Genomic DNA, 13499 nt, shown 5'->3' with positions numbered 1-13499 from the left:
TGCTGAATCTTCTGCAGTGCTGCTCTCTCCTCCCCATGGGTAATAACATCTTACCAAATTTGTTCAAAGGAATTAACTGTTCAAAAGGAAGAGTAGGATCTGGTGTATGAGAAAGGCGGCTGGGAGTTACATACCAGTGCATTGGTACTGTTGGTGTGTGTATCCCTCACAAAAGAAGAGGAAATATCCCAGAAATCAGAAACCCAGCTAGCTCTAATGCCATTCCCTCCTTTTAATTGTCCTGTATGATAACTCCATGTTTCTATAAAAGGCCATGCTTCCAGCTCTTTAAATCCTGAGTGCTCCATTCCAGACTTAACAACCTCTTGTTTTTTCCATTTTTCTACCAAAAATTGAAAATTGTAACTTTTACTTTTTCCCTCCCGACTCATGTTTGTATTTTATGAAAGTATACTGTTAAAATGTTAGTTTCTTTAAATTATTATCTATTTTGATTTTGTACATCGCTTAGTAATTTTAATAAGCGATTCGTCAAACATATTAATAAACTTGAAACTTAAGAAACCAGATGGATGCCACTTCCACTGCAGGCTTCTTGGCACTTGTTGCTATGGAGTTTGACTAGTAAGGTCTCTTACCTTCTGAATAGATACCAAGAAATGCAACCAAAGTTGAGAAAAAGAAAATCACATCCACACCAAGGTCAAACTTTTCAAGGAACTTTATTTGTGTTTTTATGAACGTCCTCACATGGAGATTGTTCTGTCCATTAGCTTATCTCTTTCATTTTTTAATTTGTGGTCTTTTTATTATTATTACTTAAAATGCTAGTCTAACAGCAATGAAGCCAAGAGGAGAAAACAAACTACAATAGAAAGGCACTTCAGCAATTGCTAAAATACTGTATCCTGGAATGTGCAAAAAAACCCAAAACAAAATCAAACAGAAACATTCTAGCAACTGTTTAAGGCCTAGTCTGTGGTCACCAAAGTACATGTGTTAATACTCAGCCCTTCAAGGCCTGAGCTGCTGTCCACTTAAAAGATGCTTCAAGCACACTGGTCACTTATGTGTTTCTACTGGACTTGAAGCCCTAATCTTGGTTTGCAAAATCCCTCCGGTGGGCTTTCTGCTCCCTGGAGTCCCACTCCCCTATAACAAAAAAAAGGCAATTGTGGGGAGGATAGTGAAGGTGAGGACTGGATTCTTATTTCCAGAGAAACAAGAGTTGGTTTAATTAGTCAGTTTGGGTAGGGGGTTAATGCTGCTTCTCTCTATGCTGCAGAGGTAAGAAACCTTTGAAGTGGAAACAGCTCTAGAGGAGTAACCGGGAGCATGCAGGGGATGTCAGCAGAGAAGTGCAGCCCTTGGGTATTAGGGGTATCTGTTTCAGGCTGGCAGTAGTGAGATGCCATGTATATCTTGTGGTCTCGGCCACACAAGTGTCCAAGCCATCTCATGCATGTATACACAGTCTAATGTGGGGTGGGGTGGGGTAGGAGATGAGCTGCTGTAGAAAACAGGAGTACTTTAGGGCTGGCAAGTCTGTTAGCTTTTACCAGTACTACATTCACCAAAAGAAAAGAACATTAACAATAGATTTATATAACGAGTTTGTTAATAATATGATCCAAAAGTGCCCCTGAGCTAAAAACAAGGGTTGTCAAAATGCTGTGTTATCCCTTTGTGGCTAAGGGACAGTCATGAGCACCACAGGAGAGAGTTAAATATATCATGGTACAAATAAGGAGTGTTCCAGAGAACCCAATGTCCAACTGCATGTGCAGGACTGAAGGACCAGTGCTGCTAAGTACAAATTCTCCCTTCTCACCCAGTAAAAGGTGTCATATATCAGGTTGCCTCCTCTCTTTCCCAGTGCAGCCTGGACACCAAAACACTGGACTTCTAGTGTAGGTCCAGAATGAACAGCTTGTCCTATTAGACTGTGCAGCTCCAGCCTATAGCTGAATGAATTGTCAGAAGGGAGTGCCAGATCCTTACAAAACCAGCATTTAAAATTAAAAAATCCCCCATGCTGAATGGTGTCTGCTCTTTAAACAAAATGTTATGTTGAACAAAGGGAACCTGAATAAACACACCATATGGCTTTATAAAATTATGACTTCATTTATTCAACACACATATCTCATGTGAAAAGGTAACAGCCCCTAAACAATAACTGTTTCCTATAATGTGATATGTGACTCTCACATAGCTGATGAGGAATCTTAGCCCTCTCTTCTTTGCAGAACAGCTTTAATTCAAACACATTCTTAGGTTCTCATGCATGAACCACTCATTTCAGGTCTTACCATAGCATCATTATTGGGGTCAAGTCAGGACTTTGATAGGAGAAAAAAGTGCAATGTACCTCCACCCATCCCTGCGCACACACACTTCAAAGACATCCTAAAAAAAGCCTGATTGAAGAGATAGCTCTTCAGGAGGATTCAAAGCCTCAAATAAGAATATTCTGCATGCACTTCAGATGGGAAAGAGTTCTAAAAGTGTCGGTACAAAAGAGAAAAATGCTGAATTGCAGGTAGAGGTGAGTTTTGTCAAATAACAGGAATGGTCAAATGATGGCTATGTACTGAACTGGGTCTATAGGGAATTATTTGATTAGGAAGAGTAAGGGAGACCTGAGGACAGTGTTTTGTGAGCTGTTGTTAAGAGTCTTGTGTTGAATGCAAAATTTAATGGGAAGTCAATGGTGTTCTTTAAGCAGAGGGGCATAAGTAACCTGAAAGCTGTATTTTGAATGGATTTAAGTTTCTATAGAACCAGAGCTGGAAGACCTGAATTAATGATGTAGTAGTCTTCATGCTTTGATGGAATGAGGGTATAAAAATAGTGGCACAGGAAACACCAGCAATGTAAGGACAAAGTGAACAAATCAACTAGGAGTGAAAACCAGAGCAGGTAATGGAAAATACCTGATGTCATAAAGTATGGGCTCTGTCAATCCAGACTCTCAATTATTTAAGTGTCTACCAGTTGAATAAGGAAATTATGAAGGCAAGTTGAAGTGGAAGGAGATAGAGGAGTCACCAGTCTTCTGTTAATTTAAAATCAGACAACTCTTAGTTAGCCATTTATCAGTCTTGTCTAGGCGTAATTGAACAGCGGAAACTTCAGGGTTAGTGGGATCCAGGGAAACAACCAGTAAGATGTTGTCAGAATAGATGTAGGAACACATCTGAGACTCTTGAATTAGAAGTGCAAGCAGACTGAGGAAAATATTAAATAGAGGGGACAATGTTGATCCTTGTGGAATGCCACACTGAAGAGAACAGAGAAAGGAGCAGGAAGACGCATAAGAGAAGGTCCTATTGGAAAGAAAAGACATGAAATACCTAAGAGAGCATAAATGAGAAATAAGAAGAGAGTGGCTAACTAAATCAAAGGCAGAAGAGAGATCAGGAGAGTAGCTGAACTACGATCCAGTGCAGAGTAGCAATCATTCAGAAGTGAGCCCAATATCATTTCTGTAGAATGGTGTTTGCAGAAGCCTGATTGAGAAGGGTGGAGAAAATGTGAAGCTTCATTATGTTGAGACAGTTGTTGAAAAACTTTTTTTTTTATAAAGAAGTTTAGCAAGAAAAGGAATGTTTGAAACCAGGTGAAAATTAGATAAAGAAGAATTATCAATAGATTGCTTCTTCAGAATAGAGTGAACCAGTGTGGTTTTCCATTCAAGCGGAATGAAACATGTAGAGAGGCTAGCAGAAATCATATATAAGCCAGAGAGGAGAGTCCATGATGGGGCTCAAGAAGCCAGGAAGAAGGTATGGGATCTAATAAAAAGATGTAGACTTTAGACTTACTTTTGTGTTTTGGATCATTGTTATGCTGCATAACCCAATTACACTTCAGCTTCAACTCATGGACAGATGACCACACATTCTCCTTAAGAATTTTCTGGTACAGAGCAGAATGTATTGTTCTTTCAATTATGGCATGTTTTCCAGGTCCTAAGGCAACTAAACATCCCCACACAATCATACTACATAAGAATAGCCTTACTGGGTCAGACCAATGGTCCACCTAGCCCAGTATCCCATCTTCATGGAAACCACCATGTTTGACTGTTGGTATGATGTTCTTACTGTTTTATGCTAAAATTGCCTTACACCAGATATAATTGGACTTGTGCTGGCCAAAGAGTTCTACTTTTGACTCATCTCTCATAGAACATTATCCCAAAAGGCCTGGTGATCATTCAGGTATGTTTCTGCAAATATAAGATAAGCATTAATATTACTCTTGGAGAGCAGTGGTTTCTGCCTTGCTAATCTGCCAGGAACCCCATTTTAGCCCAGTCTCTCTGTTTATGATGTTGTGAGCCCTCCCAAATTAATTGTTGCTTTACTGTTGGAGTAATTTTGGCAGGCCAGCCACTTTTGGGAAGAGTCATCAGGGTTCCAAGTCTTCTCCAATTGGCGACAATGGTTCATATATTTCAACAATGTTTTTCTCATCTTTTCTGGAATTTCCTTTGATCATTGCATAGCATTCTTATAGAAACTTTGCAGTAACTACTTCACTTATTGCATTATTCAATATATAGTGAAGTTTAGATTCAACAGGATTGACTGCAGTCAAGCCTTGCTGCGTTCAATCAGCTGAGCCTAATTACCAATTAAATTTGGTCAGTTGGTTGATTAAGGGGGCAGTTACTTTTTCAGATGGATGTTGGGGATAACTTTGCTCCTTAAATAAATTATGTAATAATGTATAAAATTTGTTGTGTTTATTCAGGTTCTATCTAATATTATATTTTGTTTAAAGATCAGAAACCATTTACTGTAACACATATGCAATAATAAGAGAAATCAGGAGGGCATGTGTGACTTTTTCACATCACTATATATGCTGTTTTTATGGAAATGTCCCAGTGTAGTACATACACACATAAATGCACACAAAATATCATTGTCAACTGATACATTCTTAAAAGATTATACTGGTGGGCTGAATACATAACAGATAATGAGATGGTCATTGCCTAGATGATATGTTCCAACTGAGTTTGATATAATACACCAGTTACTGTGGAGTGTATATGCTGGATATTTTTTCTGCAGCCAAGTGACTATCACTACTTGCTACTCTCATGGGTATTGAGAACTGTTACACATGCAGTCTTACACTTATTACTATCATCATTATCACTTACTGATAAATTTCAAGATGAGACTGGAGTTGTGCCGAAAGCACATTTCTTACCCAGGTTGTCCAAAATCTTTCAAGAATGTTTAGTTCAAGAAGAGAAATCGTCACTCGCACAGAGGCATGTCAATTTAAACTGCTGAAATCAGGAGGGGGAGGGTGGACCATGCAACACTGAAATGCATTTAGAAGTTTGGCAGCAAATTCCTCTTTTCAACAGTGCCACTCATTCATCCATCCTCAACTGGGCACAGGGGATGGGCCAGGCAGTCATCATCTACCATTTCATAGAGAAAGAGCCAACATTTGCTCAAGTAAAGATTGCAGCTGAAAGCATATTCCAGCACATGAAGAGCTGGAGGAACTATTTTAAGTCTCTGTTTGTTGAGATAAACTGGTAATATGTAAAAGACATCTCTTCTGAGCAAATCATGTCATCATCATCTTCCCAGTCCCAACAAAGGGATGATCCCATACTGTATCTTGGAAGCTGTGCCTGCTACACATCAAATCTATTGCTGGAAATCATACCTGATGAGCAGAAGTAGGTTGAGATTAAATACACTGCAAAGAAATGCAACACCTGTCAAACTTTGCATAATGTACCACTGAAAGCAGCATGACATCCATTGGAAGTCACAATGCCAAGACTACATGTTGATTTTGTGATTCCATTCCATTAATGTATTTGTAACGTGGATTTTGGACACCATGATGGATAAAGAAGCTATATTCATATCTAATGAGCTGAACAAAATCTGATTCATCATGCAAGCAGTGTTTCCCACTGCATCAAACAGTTTAAAGGAACAAATGCCCAAATGCTACAGAAGAACAAATTTTCCAGTCACCATAGGAAATGCTAGTGAATGAGTCAGGTTGGCCAAATTGTGCAATAATATTTTTTTAAAAAAAAGTCCAGCAAAAATTCATATGAATCACCATCTGAAGATCTACTACCAAGGAACAGTCATCCAAACAGCCACGAAAGGTTGAAAATATACACAATCATCTTCATGCAAAAAATATTGCTTTACACCAAAGTGGGTACCTCCTATTAGTACAGGCAGTTCCGGGGTTAAGAACGAGTTAACGTTTTTAAAACTGTTCTTAAGTTGGATTTGTATGTAACTCAGAACTTGTAAATTTTAAGATTCTTGCTGTTTACCTCTGCTCCCAGCTGACAAAAGGGCCAACTGTCCCTACTAGTGTTTCCTCTAAGGCAGTGGTTCCCAACCCTGTCCTGAAGGACCACCAGCTAGTCAGGTTTTCAGAATATGCATATTCATTAGGGCTATCCTGACTGGCTGGTGGTCCTCCAGGACAGGGTTGGGAACCACTGCTCTAAGGTACAGCGTACACAACCACACACTGTTCTTAAGGTGGCCAAGCATCATTCCTGAATCTGCTGCAGAAGTATTGGAGTCTATGCCACTGGAAATACTGCTCAGTGAAATCAAATGAAGCCACGACCGCGTTCTTAAGTACAAATTCCTCAATTCCAGAAGCATGCATCATCAATATCATTAGAACAATTTGTGCTTTCTATCCCCAACAAATTCTTTCTCTAAGCATAATAGATTAACAGTATGTGTTTTAGAACTGTATGAACTATCACTGGTTAGCACACCTGTCCATGCTCTTGCATTATTATCCCTGCCAACACAAGTCTTGGGACATTTAGAAAAACATAGCGTGATCGAATCTGAGCCCAAGGATTGAATGAAGCATGCTCAGCTTAATATTTAAATTTTAGCTCCCAGTGCTAAGTAGCAGTCCAGTTTATCTGTGTTGGGAGCACCCTGTCTTTCTTGTCTGTATTCTCACCTTCAGGCTCTATAAACTGTATCTAGCGACATGTGCAGGTGTTAGCTTTGATATGAACTTGTTATCAAACCGAAGGCTTCTTCCCTGTTAGTCAATGACATGACATAACCTTCATTGTAAAAGAATAAGCTATTTACCCTTTTATTACATTGTTTCAGAAATCATATCACTAAAAATAATTTCAGAACCAATGTAATTAAAAGACAAATAGCTAAAGGCTCTTCAGCTTGGAAAAGAGATGATTGAGAGGAGGAACCCCAATCGGACCCCCCTCAACGCAATTCCCTCCTTCACCAGTTCCCTTCTCTTTAGCCTCAAGCATGTCAACTGCTTCCCTAACGGTATATATACTGGATCTGCACTATTTCCTATTTGTACAGCATCTTGTAGCTCTTGAAATATACAGCTCCATTATTCTTGTAACTTCTCCTGGAAATGACCAGAATTCTCTCTGTAATTATCCTGGAAATGTCCAGTTGTCTCTTTTGTAATCCGCCCAGAACTGCAAGGTTGAGGCGGAATAGAAATCAGTAATGTAATGTATGTAATGTAAGGTATGAAAGAGGTCTGAGTGAGGCAGAACAAGTAAATAGTCCTTTCATCTTAGTACTATTTGAATAACTGGTAACACGTTTGAAACAAATCAAGAAAACATTTTACTCAATGCACAAGTAAGCTTTGCGAATGAAGGCAAGATATATGGCACAGCTGAAAAAGTCCGTAAATTGTAATTAGCGATATAGACTTGAGAATGCCAGCGCTCCTCTCTCGCTAAGAGCTGTAAAAGAATAGATCTATACCTTGGGCTTCTGATGGATATTGTGACCTGGATCAATTATTGTTGGAGACGGGAGGCTGGGCTTGATGAATCTTTGGTGTCACCCAGGCTGGTGCTCCTTATATTCTTTAAAAAAACAAAAACAAACCTGGGCCCAATATTTAAAACAGTTTAAATGGCTAGGAGAGGCTCCTGGCCATTTAAATTACATGTCCAAGGCTAACCAGGAATTTTTAACAGCACTTAATCAGATAATGCCATTGAAAATGCCTGGTTAGCATCCAAACCAACTATTTTTGGGGTGTTCCAGGGACAGAGTTAGCACTTAGCCGGTTAAGTGCCAATTTTCAACTGGTTCAGATAACTGCATAATTAGACCAATTAAAATGCTGTCTTATCTTTACCAGTTTACCATTGCCAGTTAAGTGCTGAATATCACAAATAAAAGAATTCCAGTCCTTAACACATGCTAAAACACAAGCTTAACACATACTAAACAGTGCAGGTGCACTGTGGGAAGGAGGAGGACAGAACTGGCTTCACATGCTCAGAGCTCCTACAGGAAGAGGAAATGTGCTCTATGAAAAGAACTGGCCATGCTCAGAACTCCTGCAGAAAGGAAGAGTGTATCCCACAAAAAAGACTGGCCATGTTCAAAAGTCCTTCAGGAAGAGTGTGTCTCCCACAAAAGACTGGCCGTGTTCAAAAGTCCTTCAGGAAGGGACAGTGTGTCCCTCAAAAGACTGGTCGTGTTCAAAAGTTCTTCAGGAAGAGTGTGTGTCCCTCAAAAGACTGGCCATGTTCAAAAGTCCTTCAGGAAGAGTATGTGTCCCACAAAAGACTGGCCATGTTCAAAAGTCCTTCAGGAAGAATATGTGTCCCACAAAAGACTGGCCATATTCAAAAGTCCTTCAGGAAGACAGTGTATCCCTCAAAAGACTGGCCATGTTCAAAAGTCCTTCAGGAAGAGTGTGTGTCTCACAAAAGACTGGCCATGTTCAAAAGTCCTTCAGGAAGGGACAGTGTGTCCCTCAAAAGACTGGCCATGTTCAAAAGTCTTTCAGGAAGGGACAGTGTGCCCCTCAAAACACTGGCTGTGTTCAAAAGTCCTTCAGGAAGGGATAGTGTGTCCCTCAAAAGACTGGTCGTGTTCAAAAGTTCTTCAGGAAGGGACAGTGTGTCCCTCAAAAGACTGGCCATGTTCAAAAGTCCTTCAGGAAGAGTGTGTGTCCCTCAAAAGACTGGCCGTGTTCAAAAGTCCTTCAGGAAGAGTGTGTGTACCTCAAAAGACTGACCATGTTCAAAAGTCCTTCAGGAAGGGACAGTGTGTCCCTCAAAAGACTGGCCATGTTCAAAAGTCCTTCAGGAAGAGTGTGTGTCCCTCAAAAGACTGGCCGTGTTCAAAAGTCCTTCAGGAAGAGTGTGTGTACCTCAAAAGACTGACCATGTTCAAAAGTCCTTCAGGAAGGGACAGTGTGTCCCTTAAAAGACTGTCTGTGTTCAAAAGTCCTTCAGGAAGAGAGTGTGTCCCTCAAAAGACTGGCCATGTTCAAAAGTCTTTCAGGAAGAGACAGTGTGTCCCTCAAAAGACTGGCCATATTCAAAAGTCCTTTAGGAAAGGTAAATTATGGCATGGCAAATTATGCATGTTATCCATCTAGAACTTGGGACAGTGTAAAGTAAACATTAAAAAAATAATAATTAATAAACAGATAAGTTGGTGATGCTCAATACTCTTGCACAAAGGTGGGAATGTCCCTGTGAAAACAGTGGCCACTCAGATCATGCAGGGAGAGTGTGTCACACAGAAAGGACTAATCATGCTTATAGCTTTTGCAGGAAGGGAAGGGGATATGATAGGGATTCTTGGAGGTTCTTCAGGGACAGAATGTCCATGAATAAAACTTAAGAAATGTAATTCAGAAAAGTGTTTTTACTTTCAGCATTTGGTAAAACTGAGTGCCTTTCACTGTCTAGCTATTTCCTGAGGGACCTTTGAATGTACCCAGTCCTTTTTTTTTTTTTTTGGTCACCTCACACAAGGCACTACACAGCAATTAGTTCTTCAAAACCAACATTTTAAAGTTTCAAAAACTTCTCCTGATTTGAATTATTATGAATAATTTTCAAAAATTTTAAATATTTTAAACTGGTGGAAAAACGTGACACCCACCACAAAGTCCCCACTCATCAGTGAATTTACTGCATTTGTGAAGCAGTTTATAATGGTGTTTTTTTAAATCTATGATTGACATCTACCTGTCGTTTATAAGCAATATGCAGTAAATTCACTGATGAGTGGGGACTTTGTGGTGGGTGTCACGTTTTTCCACCACTGTTTAAAATATTTAAAATTTTTGAAAATTATTCATAATAATTCAAATCAGGAGAAGTTTTTGAAACTTTAAAATGTTGGTTTTGAAGAACTAATTGCTGTGTAGTGCCTTGTGTGAGGTGACAAAAAAAAAGGACTGGCTACATTCAAAGGTCCCTCAGGAAAGAAGAGGGTGTACCAAAGAAAGGATTGGTCATGCTCTAGAGAATGAGACGGGGACATATTTGGCCCTGTTCCTATTAGATCTCAATATCCCTGTCCCATCCCCACCAATTGTGTCTCTGTCTCATTCCTGCAAACTCCACTTTAACCGCACAAGCCTCAAACACTTATAATTTTAAGGTGCTCAAGGCTTGTGCAAATGAGGACAGAGCTTGCAGGAATGGGTTAGGGACAGAGAAAATTTGTCTCTGGCTTCTTCAGGAAGGGAAAGAGTGTTCCACAGAAAAGACTGGCCAAGCTTAGACTCCTGCTGGACAGGGAGGGTGCACCTCATAAAAAGGATTGTCCACATTCAAAGGTCATTCAGGAATAGGGTGTTCCATAGAAAGGACTGGTCATGCTCAGAGCTCCTGCAGAAGCGAGGGTGTGTCTCAAAAAAAACCCCAAAAACTGGCCATGTTTATAAATGATATTGCTGAAGGGTTGTCAGGTAAGAATTGCCTCTTTGCGGTTGATACCAAAATCTGCAATAGAGTAGATACGCCGGATGGTGTGAATAACATGAAGAAAGACCTGGTGAAGCTTGAAGAATGGTCTGAAATTTGGCAGCTAAAATTTAATGCTAAGAAATACAAGGTCATGCATTTGGGCTGCAAAAACTCGAGGGAACGGTACAGATTAGGGAGTGAAGAGCTTATGTGCACGACAGAAGAGCAGTATTTGGGTGTGATTGTATGTGATGATCTTAAAGTGGCCAAACAGGTTGAAAAGGTGACGGCGAAAGCTAGAAGGATGCTAGGTTGCATAGGGAGAGGTATGGAGGAATTGATGCCCCTGTATAAGACTTTGGTGAACCTCATTTAGAATATTGTGTACAATTCTGGAGGCCACACCTTCAAAAAGATATAAAAAAGATGGAGTCAGTCCAGAGGAAGGCTACTAAAATGGTATGTGGGCTTCATCATAAGGCGTCAGACGTAAAGATCTCAATCTATATACCTTGGAGGAAAAGCGGGAGAGGGGAGATATGTTAGAGACATTTAAATACCTATATAATGTAAATGCGCATGAGCTGAGTCTCTTTTAATTTGAAAGGAAACTCTGCAATGAGAGGGCATAAGATGAAGTTAAGAGGCGATAGGCTCCAGAGTAATCTAAGGAAATACTTTTTTACAGAAAGAGTGGTAAATGCATGAAACAGTCTTCCGGAAGAGGTGGTGGAGACAGAGACTGTGTCTGAATTCAAGAGGGCCTGGGATAGGCACATGGGATCTCTCAGAGAGAGATAGAGATAATGGTTACTGCGGATGGGCAGACTAGATGGGCCATTTGGCCTTTATCTGCCATCATGTTTCTATTAAAGGAAAGGGTATCCTACAAAAAAGATGGCTATGTTCAGAGCTCCTGCAGGAAGGGAAGGCAGAGTCCTGGCAGCGGCTTAGCGAGGTTGAGAGGCGTCCAGGGCGGTGGCACCCCTCCACTGCCCTTATCTCCACCCCCATTGCTCCTTCCCCAATCCCACCTGCCGCACCCCCCCTTTCCCTGCTCACGGTGGTCAACAACATGCTCCTCGCGACCCTGTCAGCTTTCCCTCTGAATTCACTTCCTATACGTGGCACCTAGAAGTGATGTCAGTGGGAGAGCCGACGGGGTTGCAAAGGGCGCGTTGTTGACCGCCGTGAACAACTTCAACTAGAGGTATGGGGGAAGGGAAGAAGGGTGCGTGTGTGGAGGGGAGGAATGCGAAGAGGCGGAGAGGAGGATGAGTGCCAGTGCCCCCACCAACATGGTGCCCATGGCGGACCGCTCTCCTTGCTCCCCCTTACTACGCCACTGAGTCCTGGGTATGCTCAGCAGGAATGGAGATATGTCCCAAGGAAAATGTATTTGGTTTTGTTAGGTTAGAAACCGAGATATTCTGGGTGTCCTACACATAATATAACTCTCAGACTTTCTAGATCATAGGTTCCCAACTTTTTTTGAATCACAGTCCACTTTTTCAGTGAATGATTCGATAGCACCCCAACTGGGTAAACTATATTGTACATACTTCCCTTCAGCGTCTGCTTCCTCTCTCTCCCTCCACTTCCCTTCAGCGCCACTCAACCTCTTCCCCTCATCGGGTCACCTTCCTCCCTTCCCCTCACCTTCGCGGGTGCTCTTCATAATTTTCTCTTTCTGAGGTGTCCGGATGTGGCAACATTCTCACCAAGTCCCGCGCGACTGCCCTAAAGCTTCTCTGACGCACTTCCTGTTTCTGCCTGGGCAGCTTGCATCAGAGGAGAAGCTTTGGGGCAGTGTTGCCATCGGTGGCCATTGGATTAGCCAACTGCTCAAGGGGGCGGTAGCTAGTCCTCAATGCCCCCTCACTATGACTTGGATACAAAATACCCCCTTAGATTTCTCAGTGCCCACCAGTGGGCGGTAGTGCCCCTGTTGGGAACCACTGTTCTAGATCTATCTACTGCAACAGTGTTTCTCAGCTTAGTCCTCAGAGCACACCCAGCCAGTCAGATTTTCAAGATATCCACAATGAATATGCATGAGATAGATTTGCATGCTCTGCCTCCTTGGAAAGAGCAGCACTATGCTACAAAACACACACCTGAAGTTAATTTCTGTAGGCAACTTTTATACTGAAAACTGTCTCCATGCCAGAGCTTGGTTTGCTTTTTTAAATTTGATAATTTGTCACTTAAGAAGCAGATCTCAAACCTCTTCCTTGCTATCTCAAAAGCTAATCTTTTACTAAACAAATACAATCAAGCAAAGACATAATGTCAGATGACTGCAATGTCCTTCTAATTTGCCCATACACCTTTCCTACTGCAGAATGAACCTGATCCCACAGGGTTCCCCCCTATCCCCCACTATGTTCAACATTTACCTAGTCACATTGGCGAATCTACTGCAAAAATTGAAAAAATCAAATTTTACATCTATGCCGATGACATCACCATAGTCCTTCCCCTAACGAGCCTGACTCCTGGGACGAAGAATCATCTAGCATCAACTTTTAAGCAAATTGAACTGTGGATGACTGAGTTCAAACTGAAATGCAGCTCTGAAAAACCAAATTCTTCCTGGAGAGCCCGAATGACAAAATCAAAGATACTTCAATTTCCCTGAACAGTCAGAACTCCCCTATTGTCAATTCCATAAAAATTCTGGGAGTGACGCTGGACCGTTACCTCACTCTAGATATTCACACAGAGTTACTGATCAAAAAAGGCTTCTCGACACTATGGAAACTAAGAATCATCA

General features: G+C 41.1%; 1 protein-coding gene across 1 annotated transcript in view; it reads right to left on the bottom strand.

Annotated features, from left to right (window-relative positions):
• Positions 1-666: 666 nt before the first annotated feature.
• GLIS2 (GLIS family zinc finger 2) overlaps positions 667-13499 on the bottom strand; it is a 207762-nt gene continuing 194929 nt past the window's right edge. The window contains exon 8 of the transcript XR_004541120.1: positions 667-5664. The gene's annotated coding sequence lies outside the window, so the exon portion shown is untranslated. The remainder of the gene's footprint in view (positions 5665-13499) is intronic.

The sequence above is a fragment of the Geotrypetes seraphini genome, chromosome 11 (assembly GCF_902459505.1).
Source record: "Geotrypetes seraphini chromosome 11, aGeoSer1.1, whole genome shotgun sequence".
In the NCBI taxonomy this organism is placed as follows: Eukaryota; Metazoa; Chordata; class Amphibia; order Gymnophiona; family Dermophiidae; genus Geotrypetes; species Geotrypetes seraphini.
This window is presented reverse-complemented; position numbering and strand designations above follow the sequence as displayed.